Source organism: Petromyzon marinus, chromosome 15 (assembly GCF_048934315.1).
Source record: "Petromyzon marinus isolate PM22_M1 ecotype Great Lakes invasive population chromosome 15, UKy_Petmar_22M1.pri1.0, whole genome shotgun sequence".
In the NCBI taxonomy this organism is placed as follows: Eukaryota; Metazoa; Chordata; class Hyperoartia; order Petromyzontiformes; family Petromyzontidae; genus Petromyzon; species Petromyzon marinus.
In genome coordinates this window covers 2,139,860-2,155,753 of record NC_133681.1, presented here as the reverse complement: position 1 = coordinate 2,155,753, position 15,894 = coordinate 2,139,860, and positions in this window count along the sequence as shown.

The following is a 15,894-nucleotide window of genomic DNA, read 5'->3' as shown; positions in this document are numbered from 1 at the left end:
AACACACCAGTAGTGACACCAACACACCAGTGGTCACACCAACACACCAGTGGTGACACCAACACACCAGTAGTGACACCAACACACCAGTGGTGACACCAACACACCAGTGATGACACCAACACACCAGTAGTGACACCAACACACCAGTAGTGACACCAACACACCAGTGGTGACACCAACACACCAGTGGTCACACCAACACACCAGTAGTGACACTAACACACCAGTGATGACACCAACACACCAGTGGTCACACCAACACACCAGTGGTGACACCAACACACCAGTGATGACACCAACACACCAGTGGTGACACCAACACACCAGTGGTCACACCAACACACCAGTGGTCACACCAACACACCAGTGGTCACACCAACACACTAGTGGTGACACCAACACACCAGAAGTGACTCCAACACACTAGTAGTGACACCAACACACCAGTGGTCACACCAACACACCAGTGGTGACACCAACACACCAGTGGTCACACCAACACACCAGTGGTGACACCAACACACTAGTGGTGACACCAACACACCAGGAGTGACACCAACACACCAGTAGTGACACCAACACACCAGTAGTGACACCAACACACCAGTAGTGACACCAACACACCAGTGGTCACACCAACACACCAGCGGTGACACCAACACACCAGTAGTGACACCAACACACCAGTGGTGACACCAACACACCAGCGGTGACATTCTGATTTTTAGGGGAGAGTGCGGTTACTTCAACGGGCATCACGCAATCACCCAACACACGTGGCGAGCGCGGGGTTCAAGGTGACAATTTGCCTCAGGTCGTAGTTCAAGGCTCAGAGCAGCACTGGTTATCACAAAGCATACACTTGTATTCTAGCGAGGGGGCATGACAGCACAGTGTGACGTACAACAGCGGTGTATAAAATGCGTTCAAGGGCATCAATCAAGGCCACCACACCAATCCTCTGCGGAGCTGATAACGACGCTTGGAGTTTTTATTTGCGCAGGTCATAATGAAATGTGATAACTTTGAAAAGTGGTTTTATTGTCACATTTTTGAAATATCATAAAGTCTCTTCTCCTATAACGCGGCGGTAGTTGCATTCCTGAATGACACCGCTTTTATGGGGAAAATATAGAGGGGTAACGCGCAGTTCGCGATAACACGTGAAATGCGTACGCAGGCTGAACAAAGACTGAGGAGCGTGCGTAGCATCTTGAAGCATCCAGCAGCATCCCAATATCTCGTGTGATGCTACGCCGAGGCCGCCGTACAACCGCTCATTCCTACTCGCGCGATGTAGTTCCGTTCACTCGATCGCGTTACATCCAATTCACATCTGTGTTATAAAACATGTGTTTCCTCATACATTCATCACGTTATGTACAATTAAAAATACCCTCACATTACTGATTTCACTTTGGTATGCTTTTTACTATTTGCAGCGCTGTTGTGGTTATACACATTGTCATAAAGTTTGGTAAAATGCAGTATAATATAATGTAATCCAATATAATTTTAGATGAATACACATTTCCATGTCATGCTACCTGAAATGGATTTCCGTGTGTCAATGTTACCATTGCAGGCGCTTGCCAACGCCTTGACAACTGGAGTCTCGAATGAATGCCGTAAGGCAGTGGCCACTTTTCTCACGCCATTCTGACACAGCAATCAGAGTTTGGAAATTCTGTATGTCGATGTCGAGGTCTGTCAGCCGTGATGGGAGAACTCCAGGAGAGTTTGCGTTGTTTTGCTATTGCTGCGTTCTATGAGCGCAGGTTCCTGTAGCTTACCGTGTGGTGCATAGTTGGGGTCGCATGGCCACAATCCCGCAGCCGCGGCTCGTATCTTTAATTCTCCATTCTGTGTCAGAATCTGTATTATAGAGAAATCCGATGAGCTGTGAAGCTCTTTTTCGCAGATGTCCAGTGGTTTTCATCACCAGGCCAATGCACACATTGGCACACGTTGCTCTGATGCGGTTGACGGTTTCCACTCAATGCCTTAGAGGAATCAACACATTTCCGTTCGTAAGAATGGAAGGAAAATCGTCCTCCTAAGTGTGCCAAGACTTACGTGTATGCAGATTGACTTGGCATATTGTTAATGTTCACGTGGCAATTACACCTAACTTGCTAAAGGGACTTCGACGTTCCGCAAAATATTGGAACACTGCGGGTGATGACTCTCGATGGGATCCCGGTATGCCGAGCTTGTCCTGTACGATGTTGGCACACGCGATGCACGTGATGTGTACGATACAGCGAAACTCCGTGGCGATGTATGCGTTTTTGTTTCATTTATTTCGCACCGTGCGTAGCCAACGGTGCTAATCGAATGTGCTCGATGTGTCGAGAATGAGAGAGGTAATCTGTAGAGGGAGAAGATCGCATCCTGTTATCTGCATGCGCCAGAGATGGTAGTGTATATCAACGCTCATTCACGTGGCTCGTCAAACATCCAAATGGAGGACCAAAGAGCTTGGGCAATTGTCGGCACCGCTTCTGGCTGCACTTCATGCTCGTCTCTGGCTTCTCCTCCGTGTGAAAACCACGTGCTTACGTTCTACTGCGGCGTTTCGAAATGCAATTTGCGTCTGTATGTACATATGTTGAACTTCTTTCGCACCGTGCGTATCCAGGCGTGCCAATCGGAGGTGCGTGAGCGACACCGCTGTATAAAGAATAAATATTGGTGTAAGTGGACTCCTGCAATCGGGGTGGTGGCGATATTGATGAGATTACGATCAAGACAACGATGCAGGAAGACCAGAGATAATGAATACGAATGGCGACGGAGATTACCATAAAGTTTTCTGGTGCTGAATAACAAGAACGTCGCCAGATTTCACGGATTTTAATCCAAAGATATTGAACGGAACAGCCACACACACAAAAATTAATCAACATTTAATTCGAATAAAGCTTCCCACGACTTGGCAGGTCCATGTAGATTCTACGCCCGGGTTTAAGTTTGCGAGCCACGTGATAAGTTTTGCGAGCAGCGCGACTGATCAACGCCGTCCAGTGCGCCAGAGAGCGGGCGTCGAAATTCAGCCGCCGTTCAGTGATGTGGCAAGGTGCGTGGTTTGGTTCAGGTGGCCGCAGTCACCACCGAGGGCTCGTCTGTGACGCCCCACGTGTGCACACTACGAGCGGTCGCTCGTCTCAAGCGGCTCGACGGAGAGTCCTGTTGATGTCGCGTGTGTGAATCTTTCCACTCGGGTGGCGGAGAAGAGACAAGGGGGTTCTGGGCTCCTCGTGCCGTGTCCCCGCGTCAGTTGGCCTGCAGGAGGCTCCTTATACGCCTCACGCTCGTGAAAAGCCTTGTGCGGGGATTTCACGACTTCGTCAACTTCGCCGGTGGCACGGAACCAAGGCACCCACGCTAACGACATAAATCAATACCGGCTAACGTAACGGGAGTCAACACGTTTCGAGTTTTGTGGAGCAGAGGAGCTTTGTGGAACTTCTCCCCGAATGCGCTCGCTGGCAGGCGATGCATTCCAGGCTTTGGGGGGCAGAGGCGGGGGGGGGGGCGCTCGTGGCCCACAAAAGCTCACGATCGATTCGCGCGGCTCAGAACAATGTGACCTTGACCGCTCTCCAGCGCTGTCGCGGCCGTGCGTGCGCGTGGTTGACGTTGCGCTCACACCTCTTGTGCAACGCGCGGCGGGGCACGAGATGCCGCGAGGCCGCAAGAGCTCGCGGGAGAAACGTTCCGCAGCCAGACCCAGACCCGTGGCCTGGGGTGCGGCGTTCGCCCCTGTCGTTGGATGCGCTGGAGTTCGGCGGCGAATCGTCGTTCGGAGATGCTGGAGTCTTGCAGGCGGCTCGTGTGTGTGTGTGAGTGTGTGTGCGCGCGCGTGTGTGTGTGTGAGTGCACGCACGTGTGTGTGCGTGTGTGTGTGTGCGCGCGTGTGTGTGTGTGTGCGCGCGCGTGTGTGTGTGTGTGTGAGTGCACGCGCGTGCACGTGTGTGTGTGCACGCGTGTGTGTGTGAGTGCACGCGCGCGTGTGTGTGTGCGCGCGTGTGTGTGTTTGTGAGTGCACGCGCGTGCACGTGTGTGTGTGCACGCGCGTGTGTGTGTGAGTGCACGCGCGTGTGTGTGTGTGTGCACACGCGTGCGCGTGTGTGTGTGAGTGCACGCGCGCGTGTGTGTGTGCGCGCGTGTGTGTGTGTGAGTGCACGCGCGTGCACGTGTGTGAGTGCACGCGCGTGTGTGTGTGTGTGCACACGCGTGCGTGTGTGTGTGTGAGTGCACGCGCGTGCACGTGTGTGTGTGCGCGCGTGTGTGTGTGAGTGCACGCGCGTGCACGTGTGTGTGTGCACACGTACGCGCGTGTGCGTGCGTGCGGTCATTCTGTACAGCTGCGGTCTGTACAGCGGTCAGCGCGCTGTGCTCTAAACCCGCCCACCTGAGTTTGATTCCCGCTCACGACAAATAAACAGCGGCGATTAACTGAACCGGTCCTGAGTCTCCTCTAGGTCGACTCAGCCTCAAATGAGTACATGGTGCGGTGCGTAAACATCGCCACTGTGGAGACAAAGGCGGTCGGGCGTGGTGCTGACCACCCACCCCCTCGTGAGCCGTGCCGACCTTCATAGGTGCTCGCTAACAGCACTTGCCCCTACAGTCTGTCAAGGCTGTACGGGGGATCTTTGTCTTCATCTGTAAAGCTGCACTGTGGCCGAGTTTGTTGCGAGAGACAGCACCGCACGGCAGAAACTGCGAGTTAATATCCGGGCCGTCCATAAATGACGTCACGCACCTGGGGTGGGGGGGTATGTCAGACATTTGTGACGATGTGTGACGAGGGGGGCGGGGGGTGTGAGAAATGTGATGTCACATCAAAATGCGCAACTTTAAATAAATATAGACAACACGTTCTACTTAATTAAATAGACTTTTTAATCAATGTTTTCTCCTACAATATCAGAGTGCAGCGCCACATTAAATACACACTACGATGAAATAGTTTAAAGCGATTTGAAGCATGTTTTAAATGGAAATATGGTTTTGGGGGGGGGGGCAGAGCTTTGTGACGTCATATTTGAGGGGGGGTCTGACTTTTTGTGACGCCGTGTGCCGAGGGTGTGGGAGGGTCAAAAATCGTCCAGAATCGCGTGACGTCATTTATGGACGGCCCCTAAGGGTTCAATGGTGCATGCGATGATATCGATTTAAAGCTTTCGTGACTGCAAGGATTCATCTTCTTGGCTCTGTCGGTAAAGTCACGTAGAATGAGAATAAAACAATAAAACAAAATAAGACAATAAAATTCTCACGACGTTTCGGCCACAACACAAGCAGCCCTCTTCAGGTCGTGAGAATTTTGTTGTCTTATTTTGTTTTATTGTCTTATTCTCATTACACGTGGTGACTTTACCGAAAGGACCAAGAAGATGATATTGATTCTTGAGGCTTGCTTTTTGCATTAAATCACACTGGTAAACATTCATGATCCTCAGCATCTGCAAATTATGTGCTCACTAGCTAGAGTCATTGCTGGACCGCAGACGTGGTGGAGGGAACGGGATCCATAACTCATGGACACCGGGGTGACATCTGTGACCACATCAGGCTAAACTCCTTTTTTTTAAAACACAAATTTCCAAGCAAAGGCCCAAAACATCAGATTGTGAACAACGAATAGCAACAAAGACTGTCAAAGGGGCCGTCCAAAAATGACGTCACGCACCTGGGGGGAGGGGGTTGCGAATGACGTCACATCAAAATGCGCAACTTTAAATAAATAGACAACACGTTCTACTTAATTAAATAGACTTTTTAATAAATGTTTTCTCCCACAACATCAGAGTGCAGCACCACATTAAATACGCACTACAATGACAATAGTTTAAAGCGATTTGAAATTGGGTTTTTTTTTTGGGGGGGGGGTGGGGGCAGAGCTTCGTGACGTCATATTTGAGGGGGGGTCTGACTTTTTGTGACGTCGTGTGCCGAGGGTGGGGGGGGGGTCAAAAATCGTCCAGAAGCGCGTGACGTCATTTATGGACGGTCCCAAAGGTCAACCGACTACACAAAAAGGCAGTTCTAAAGAAATTCGTTTTCTATCTGGATTATTTAAAATTTCGTAGCTCCAGTGGCTTCCTAATATCGGAAGGAAGAGCGTTCCAGACGGCAGCAGAAGCGCATCCAAAAAGCGCGCGATGCAGTGAGCGTGTTTGTTCGATGGGCGGCCTGTATGGGAGTGAGAGGGTGAGTGCGTGAGTGAGTGGGTGACTGTTTGTAGGCGAGTGCGTGAACTGCGGTGTGTGGGTTGAACGCAGCGTGGTGGAAGAGACGAAACGGTCAGCGTCTGGCAACCCGAGTCCTCAGCACGGGGTGGAGGAATCAAGTGAGTGAAGATCATGGGAAGGGTTACCACATTAGTAGCTATATAAGACTGATAAGCGATCTTTGCTGTGACTGTTCCACCTGAAGACGGAAGCTTGTGTTGCCTCCGAAACGTCGTGATTTAATTGTTTTCTTTTATTTTACCTACGTGACTTTACCGAAAAAACCAAAGAGCATGATAAGGTGATGCCTGATCTCCCACGAGTGACTGGAGTCAGTCAGTGCGCTTGATCATCAATTGACCCGACTGATTCACATTGAATCGCGTACATTAGAGCGAGTCAGACGATGAAGCGATTCTCCAGTTTCGAGGCCACAATTGATTTTGCCAGGTCAAAAGCCACAGTTGCCCGTCTGCCTCTCCAGCATCAAGCGGCTTTGTACGGCTGTGCACTCTGCTGCACGGTCCCCACACGAGAGCTCGCCGCGAACTCCAACGAGAAAACGTACGCCGGGCTCCAGATTTTACACCTGGACAATGCCTTTACCAACAATCCACGCGAATTCCAAACGATCCGGCTCAAGGGCCCGCAACGGGCTGCATGCAAACGGCGATTCGCGCGAGATCCGCATGAAGCGAGTGTAGTCACTGCGGGTGGTGACTTTTATTTTTATGTAATACTGGAGCGGATTCATTCGTTGAATTGGAGGCCCCTGGGAGCGCACTTTTTTCAGTACATTTGCACACAATAATTATTCGCGTCGTTGTGGATAATATATGCAGTGTACCTCGCCCGATTTTGTCCCTCCACGCAACGAATAATAATGGACACATTGGGTCGTTTTCACGCCACCCTGTCTTGGTTTGCTCAGGCAGTTGTAGTTCCCCTGGTCGAGCCTGTCTAGAGGTTCTACCTTGTTTGCTAATGATGATGGTACACTGGTTTGTTTTAAGGCAGTGTTAGTGACGAATGGGCGATTTGCAAGCTCGCTCCATTCCATCGGTTCCCTTTGCCACCTCAATCCAGCCCGCAGCTCTTGCTATCTGCGATACTTGTATACGGAATCCAAGGGGTTCAACTGGGAAATCACTTGGCGGCAGGGCGGCAAACACTTTGTGCTTCACAGCAAGACGTCCCTGGGTTCAATTCCTGACTCGGATGCCTCCCTGTGTGGAGTTTGTGTGTCCTTCCCTTGATCTGCAATGGGTTTCCTCTGGGTTCCCTTACAGCGAACTCGTATTGGCAAAAACATCCCAATGCAAAAAAAAACATTAATTATGATAAAATAGCAAAATGAGAACAAAATTTGGCTTTTGTGTGGATGATCTTCTCTGAACCACTGTGGATCCAGACCAGTCTGGTAATGAGCTGGAAATATACCTGCACTTCGGGGTATAAAATAAACCCTAAAAATGTAAATCCTCCCCTGAGTAGCTGCATCTCGAGCCTTCTGCCTTTACCCAGTTATTAAATGCAGAGAGCTTTGTCACATTCAATGTAGTGCATGTTGCATTAATACATTGCCAAAAATGTCAGGGCATCTCCAGATGCAGTACAGAAACAGTGGGACGGGGGGTAATCCTTGGAAATGGAGGCGTGTTATATTTAGAGAAACAAAAATACAATTCGTCAAGGCAGAGGAAAAGAGGAGGGTCTTGAGACCGGACTTGCAGGGATTTCACCACGTGGATGGCGAGAATGTGTCCCCTCCACTTTGGGCTTCTAGTAAGCCTTGGATCCTCGAGCGCAGTGCTTCTCAACCTTTTTTGGCGGCTGTGTACCCCTTGTTGAGTTTAGATTCCACTGACTAACCCCCTTGCTTGACCAAACATGGTTGAAGGAGGAGGTTGTGGGTTCGATCATGACCCTGACACCTGCTGTATATTTGAGTTAACGTGATCTCCCCATGGTCGCGTACATTTTTCTCCAGGTCTTCCGGGTTTTGCCTCCACATTTAGAAACGTGCGCTTAGAGTATTTGGATGCTGTACATTTTCACGTGATAAGCCACTTTCTTGAGCTACCGTTTGTGGCCAGATCGCTTCTGCGAAAGAGCCGCAGTCAACTCGGGATGTGATGGAGGCATCGGTGAGGATCTCGGCGTTAACTTGGGTAAAGGGCACGGCGGATGTGGGAGTTGTGTTGCACAGCGGAGATGTGAGTTCCTGCGTAATTGAGAGATGTGGAAAGAGGAGCGGCGAACGAGATGGACAACGGCTCCGATGCGGCGTTCGAGCGGAAGGCGGTCGCGCGCGTAACGACTCCGGTCCATGTTTGCCGTGCGTAGAGGAAGCTTCGCGCCGCCTCATCAACCTCCGCAGGCCGAAGCTGCGGGCAACCGCTCCCGTTAGCGCTCGATGAGTTCAGCAGCAGCGGTGCGGTCGTCGTTACCCACACGTCGCGAATCACGCTCGCCGCGAGCGCGTGCGGCCGCGTTTGCCGCGCGCGCCGAGAGGCCTCGCGGAGCGCGGGGGGGGGGAAGGGGAGAAGGAGCTGCACGCGTCCTCGTGGCGACAGCGATCTCGCTCGCCGGTGCACGCTGGGAGAGGGCGACGTTGGGACGGCCGACGGGGGGACGGGGAGCCGACGCCACGGAGCCCCCGGGGCGCCGAGCCGGCAGCGCCTTTGCGAAGTGCGAACCGTGGAGTGGCTCCACGAAGCGCGAAGCCGTTGGGGTTTTGGTTCGGTTGGACGCGCGCGTGCGTCGTGGGGAGAGGATCGTATGCCGGAGTTACGACAGGATGCCTACGCCACAGCCCTTTCTTAGGCTTAGCCGCCATCTGCTGCACAAATATGGGGTCCACCTATTTTCCGCACAAAAGCAGAGTCTAAGTATTGGTGGTCGGATGTCCCCGTGTGGGATTTCTGTGTGTGTGTTTTTTTTTCCCGATGGCAACATGCTCGTCTGCAACCTACATTTTTTTTTAGTCCGTTCATGTTTCTGTAACTTTATTGTACTATGAACAGTTTGGTGGTCCAGGTGACTCTTGCCCATGAAATGATGTTGGTCTCTTGCGTGTTCACCTGGTTAAGTTCTCACTAAATGGACTTGACAATGAGCTGGTATTGTGAACCTTTCTACTCACAGGCAAAGCGACTCCCAGCTCAAACCAACATTGAGGCGTTGTACATCTCCTGCTAACAGCCAGTGGTGGAAATCCCACATTCCAATTGTTGACTTCCCAATAAAGTGGTACTCGTTTTGTCGACCCTGGAGGGGTGAAGGGCTGAGTCAATCCCCAACCAAGATGTGAACTTTACATCCTGATTGCGAGCCCGTCGCTCTACCACTGAGTGACTTGGCAAATACTTTTTGGGCACTACGGTGGCAAGATATTAACTACCTCGCCTGGTATGCAGGAAGTTGTGGGTTCGATTCCGACGCGTATGCCTGTATATGGTCGCGTGGATTTTAATCCAGGCCCTCCTGTTTTTCCCTACACATTTAGAAACGTGCGTTTAGAGGATATGGATGCTGTACATTTTCACGTGATAAGCCACTTTCTTGAGCTATCATTTGTGGCCAGGTCGCTTCTGAAAAGGAGCTATATAGCTCAGTGGGCTTTAGCTAAGTCATATCACTTCCTGAGATATTGGCAGGGCTACGTTTGTAATTCCTGATCGGAGAGGTTCGTCGTTGGTGAGAATACATAGGGGCGAAGCAAATCACCGATTGCCATTGTGATAGAGAGGTCAATTCAAGCCAATCAGTCAATCTTTATTTTACGTGTCAATATCACCCTCAATAAAGTAGGCATCAGTGCACATGACAGCAGAACAGGAAAGGTCCCGGGGGCATACAGCAACAGGAATGAAAAAAAACAACTGAGCAAAGTAAATTGGAACTGGACACAAAATAAAGTGCAACCGTACGCAACGAATAGCATAAGCAATATACATAGTAAATAAAATAAATAATAAGTAAATACACTTTTTGGTTTCCTTCTAAAAACTTTAGATGTTCTGTGAAGGCAAGTCTGAATAGACGCGTCTTGTTCTGCACAGACCATGGAATTGAGCGACACTTCGACGCGTTTCGGATGTCTGGCGGCAGGCGAGGGTATTCCACATTTTTGAGGCTGCCCTCGAGAAGGCCTCGTCCATCCCAGCGTTGGGTGAACATTCCTGGGCTGGGCAAATCTCGCCGTTCCCGTGGAGTGGAGTGTATAGAATGTTTCCATGAAGATTGGAGGGAGAGGATGTTTTGCAGGTAGATAGGGGGCCAAGACACGCAGTGCTTTGTAGGTTAGGAGAGCAACCTTTTCATTGGATGTGGGAGCGGATCAGATGCCGGTGCAAGCTGCGGTGGGAAGGCGTGATGGGTTCAAGCGGCTAACCCACCGGATCATCTGGGCAGCTGCATTTTGCACTAACTGGAGCCTCTGCACCAATCTCAGTGGTCGCGCTGCATTGAGAGCATTCCCATAACTCAGGCGTGTTGAGACAAAGACATGAATTCATGATTTCCAGGTCTGGGGCGGAGGCAGTAGAAACTGGCCCTGACCGTAGCTGCGACCTGCGAGTGTGCGGTCAAGCTCTGATGGACCAGCACGCTGAGGTTGGGTATGTTCTAGATTCAATGAATAACGAGAGCAGACAGCAGCGTCTGAGATCAGCAGCCAAGTTCACAAGCCCAGTTCAAAAGACATTCTCAAAGAGCGAATGACGTCGTGCCATGACGTCACGCTACAACGCAATGACGCAATCCCCACACCATGTGACTTGCCAACAGCATGCTTAGGACACAGGGAGAGGGCGAGCTCCGTTAACCAGTGAAGGAGTCGATCTGAGCCCTGCCCCGCTCTCAAACGCCGCTCCGAGCCGACAATCGTGCACTCTTTGTCTTGCCCGGGTTTAGCTTCAGCCAATTGTTGCTCCATCCAAACGACGATTTCAGACAAGCATTCGGATAGGGGAGAGATCGCGGCGTCTGGATTTGACATAAAAGAGATGTATACCTGAGTACTGTGTCATCAGAATATTGATGGCATTGAAAGACCATGTCTACGGATGAGATTACCTTATGGCCGAGCGTAAACATTGAACAGTACAAGGGGCGGGTTATATCGAACCCTGAGGTACTCCGAATAGAGTAGGACGAACAGGAGAGGTACAAGGCCCCATAACGACTTGTTGGGGTTTGTCCTGTAGGAAAGAGGAGAGCCAGCTTAATGCTGAGCCTCGAATTCCAGCGAGGGACTTGGGGCGTCGCAACAACACCTCAATGGTATCAATGGTATCAGCAGGCAGGTTGAGTGTGACAAAGGCAGACAGGCACCCATTATCCATAGCCTGAATGAGATCATCCGTGATGCAGACTAGAGCCGTCTCTGTCCCATGCAGATCTCTAAACCCGGCTTGGGTTGGGCTCAACAATCACGTCTGCTCCTGACAGAATTCCAGTTGGATTGCTACGACTTTTTTTAACACCTTCCCTACAAAAGGGAGGTTTGAGATTGGGCGGTAATTGGCCAGCTGGGCAACATTCAAACCTTTGGCTTCTTGAGTAATGGTGTGTTTTTTTTTTCAATCGGAGGGTGACTGCCCTCAAGGATGGAGGAGTTAATCCGCTCCGCTACCAATGGGACCATTGGACCAAACGCCTCTCGAAGGAGCCAAGAGCGCATCCCCCTGACAATCCGCTCGAAGTCGGGCAGTGGAGTGGACAGGAAGCGGTCGAGACCAAAATGGGGTTCTGTGGCAAAACACGGGGCAGCAGTTGCCACTGGAGTTAATGAATTTCAAGATGAGATCGATGTTTATGGCGAAAAAAGTTTTAAACTCCTTGCAGCGTTCCGTGCATGCGGCGATCTCGACAGAGAGCTTCCCGTCTGCTCTTTGCCAGTGAGATCTTTGAGGCGATATAGGATTTCCTTGTTTCAAAAACCGCCCTAACGTAAGCACGCTGGTAGGCACGGTAACGTACCAGGTTATCATCGTGGCCTCGAGCGCCTCCAGCACCCCTACTCTTTTTGTACCTGCGCACGCAGTGTGGGGGTCTTGTACTGTACGTTGAACTTCTTTCACGCCATACGTAGCCAACCGTGCTAATCGGAAGTGCGGAGGAAGGATAACAAACTCAATGCCAAAAAAAAATCAGTTCTAAAGAAATTAGTTTATAATTTAGGTTGAAAAGTGCACTGCCCCAGTGTAATCCGTTTATTCCAGATGGCTGCAAGACGCGCATCCAAAAGCGCGCAATGCGGTGAGCGTCATTTTTCGATGGCCAGCCAAAAGCCGTTGCGAGAATGAGCGGAGCTTGCATGATGGTCTATGCACCTTGACGAGATTAGGAAGATATTTGTAGTTCATTTTGTGGCAAGCACTTTACGTGTGTAATGAGCATGAAATTAGAATGTGTTCGTTCAGCAACCGAAAGCCAATTGAGCTTGGCGAGCACCGGGCGGACACGGGCGGATCTTGCAGTACCCGTCATGACAGCAGCTTGCTGATGTTATTTTTTGGCAGACGTCCTTTACAGTAGCGAGTTACAATAATAGAGCCTCGTCGATACTACGCTACACATCACCGTGTTGGCCACGTCATGACTCAATATTGGCCGCACGTGTCGCAGAGACCCTAACGTGGACGTTGCAGGAGATATTTTGCACGTGGTTCTCAAACGACATATTCTGGTCGAGTGCGGTGACGAAGCTCTTTAGACGGGTAGAAAACTGAATCCTGGAGTGTGCGACAGCCACAGTGTTCCTCGCCTGAGCCCGAGTCCCAACCAGCAGAACCTCCGATCTTCCTGGGTTAAGCAGCATCTCGTTTCATGCAAACCAAACGGACGGCGCTCGTGTGCAATCTTCCAGGCTCTCCATATCTAAGTTTTACTTTACTGCGGTGCACAATTGTGTATCATCAGTATATTGATGGAACTTGATCTCACGCGTTGACATTACATCGGCGATCTTCTGAGTACCGGGGGGGGGGGGGGGGGTGGGGGGGATTGGTGTTTTGCGAACGGCCACGTGATGAAAGGGTGTGACACTGTCGATGGCGGACCGGAGCACATCCAATCAATCATTGAACCATGGTGTGAGACACAGACGAGAGTGGACTGGAAAAGGCACAGCGTGCCCTCCAACCAATGGGTAGCTAAGAAGAGCAGGGGAATCGGTTAATTTCACAATTTCCTTCCGAGAGAATAATTTGTGGACGATTGCGGAAGGTCAGATGGGGAACCAGGGATGTCCTGAAGCTGCGATGATCGAGGCGCAGAAAACATGGTTTTACGAGTTGCACTCTGCCATCTCTTCCAGGTAGAATTTCTGGTGGAGTCTAATCAGAGACGACGCCAGCTTCGGCCAGCAGGAAATATCTGTGCAAGTCTAGAAAAGGCATGACATTTGGAGTAAGTCAACTACTGAATCTTCATTCAGGGAAGATTACGGTGCCAGATAAATTAGGATAGTATTAGTTGCATTGAGTCAGCAATTTACGTAAGGATTACCCTAAGACTGCAGAATATCTCCATCATCACCTGTTGCCAGTGGTTCCCGACCTTGCAGAGGCACCAGTGGTCTGTGAAACTGTTGCAGTCTATAATTTACAGCGGATTTAATGGCGAATAATGCGTCCCAAAAACATTCTGTGGGTTGACATTGGTCCGCGGGTCCAGAAGGTTTAGGAACTACGAATCTCTACTGAGTTTACCAAGCCAATGAAGGGAATCGGTAGAGGCTTCCTAATGGTTCCAGGTACCTCTTTTAATCATGTATTACATTAAGGGTCACCTGTGCCCCCAGGTGGTTACCTTCTGTTGGTCTCAAGACGAATGGGCATGAGCCAAGAACATGTCGAGGCGGGAGAGAGACGCTCGGGAGTGAAAGTCGTCTACTCGTGTGTTACGTTTGCACGGAGAGATACGAGTGGATATTTCGATAAATCGATATCGGGAGATTAGATGCATGCGGGTCAGCTTTGATACGATAACTTTCTAAAACCCCCAGGATTCCCTCTGCTTTACGCATCGTGACAACTAAAGGTTTTTATGACACCGCAAACAAACGCAGCGATAATGGGCAGCCCTGGCTGGTACCTTTTGCAAAAACCTTAGACAAGTCATACCCTTAGTGCATACATACAGCCACTGACAGATGAAAACACACGAGCCGACAGGAAAATACAAAACGCTCTCCAAAATCCCTCTCCATCCAGCGTTTTCTCAGGACCCACGGCTTAGGCAATCGCATGTTGGTGATGGCATTAGGCGACAATGATTGAGTTGATCAGATCCCACGTGGAATTGGCCAAGAGCCGGCCCTTAATGAACGCTGTCTGTGTGCCATAGATCATACTGGAGCTTCCTTAAATATAAACGCGTGCCACGGTGGTAGGATATGTTAACTACCTGGCCTGGTATACAGAAGGTCATGGATTCGATCCCGACCCTGATGAAATGTGTATTTGGACTTTTGAATGTTCTTCCTTCGGTCACGTGATTTTTTTTCCTCCGGGTCCTCCGGTTTTTCCCCCAACATTTATAAACATGCGTCGAGAGTATTTGGCTGCTTAAATTTCCACATTATAAGCCACTTCGTTGAGCTATCATTTGTGGCCAGGTCTCTTCTGAAAATAGAGCTACTGTATATAGCTCAGTGGGCCTTGTCTAGTAACATAAAATAGATTCCATTGAAAATAGTAAAACTGCTCAGTTTAACACGTAGGCTTTCACGACCAATGTCCATAAGAGGTTTTTTTCTTTCTCTCCTTCACGTTTGTCCCTCTATTTAAGACTTAAACAGGAAGAGGATTTCTCCACAATTTTGGCTGTCGCCTGATGAGGCTGGTTGTACTTACCGTCGAAACGTTGTACTCGAATTGTAAATGTTGTGGGTTTTCTCTCGAACACAGCGGTGTGCTGAACTGTTTGTGTTGTAATGTTCTTACCCGCCCCTACTGGACATCTGTGAAAAAAAGACCTTTATAGCTCATCGGATACCTCCAGTGTAAATATTCATATTCTGAATTGGCATGTTTTGTTTACGTGACAAACCTTACTAATTGGCTTGTGTCTGGTGGTGGCAGATTTTTTTATGACACATTTATATTTACGAGATCCAAGCCAAAAAAACCCCTCTAATTCTAGTAAAACTGCAGATTAATATTCGAGGTTTTGGGGATGATCACAACCCTCTCGTTTCCCTGCATGTACCGCACCGGGTGAATGAGATTGCAACCTGCAGACTCTACACCCTCTGGTCAGGTCTGCCCAGCCTGGTGAAGTCTTATTGTTTGTTTAGAAGTCGATATCATGTACGTTTCACGCGCGTTATTGTGGAGAGAATCCAAAACGACGCTCATTATTATCGTGTGTTGTGTATCATAGAGCTTTGCATCCAACTGTGACCCATATTTAACAGAGAGTGTCCTTGCCAATAAACAGCTGGCAGCACGCCGGCGTCGGTTCAAACGCAGCCTGACCCTGCTGATGAGAAGCCGAATGTTGAAACCGCTCCAGAGTTCGTGTGTTGAACCAATGCTTCTGAAAGTATGTGCTCCCAGAAGGAATTGTGGCTGGTGGGATGTATAAACACATTTTTTTGTTTTACGTGAATACGAACAGATCCGTAAAGCAGAAAAAT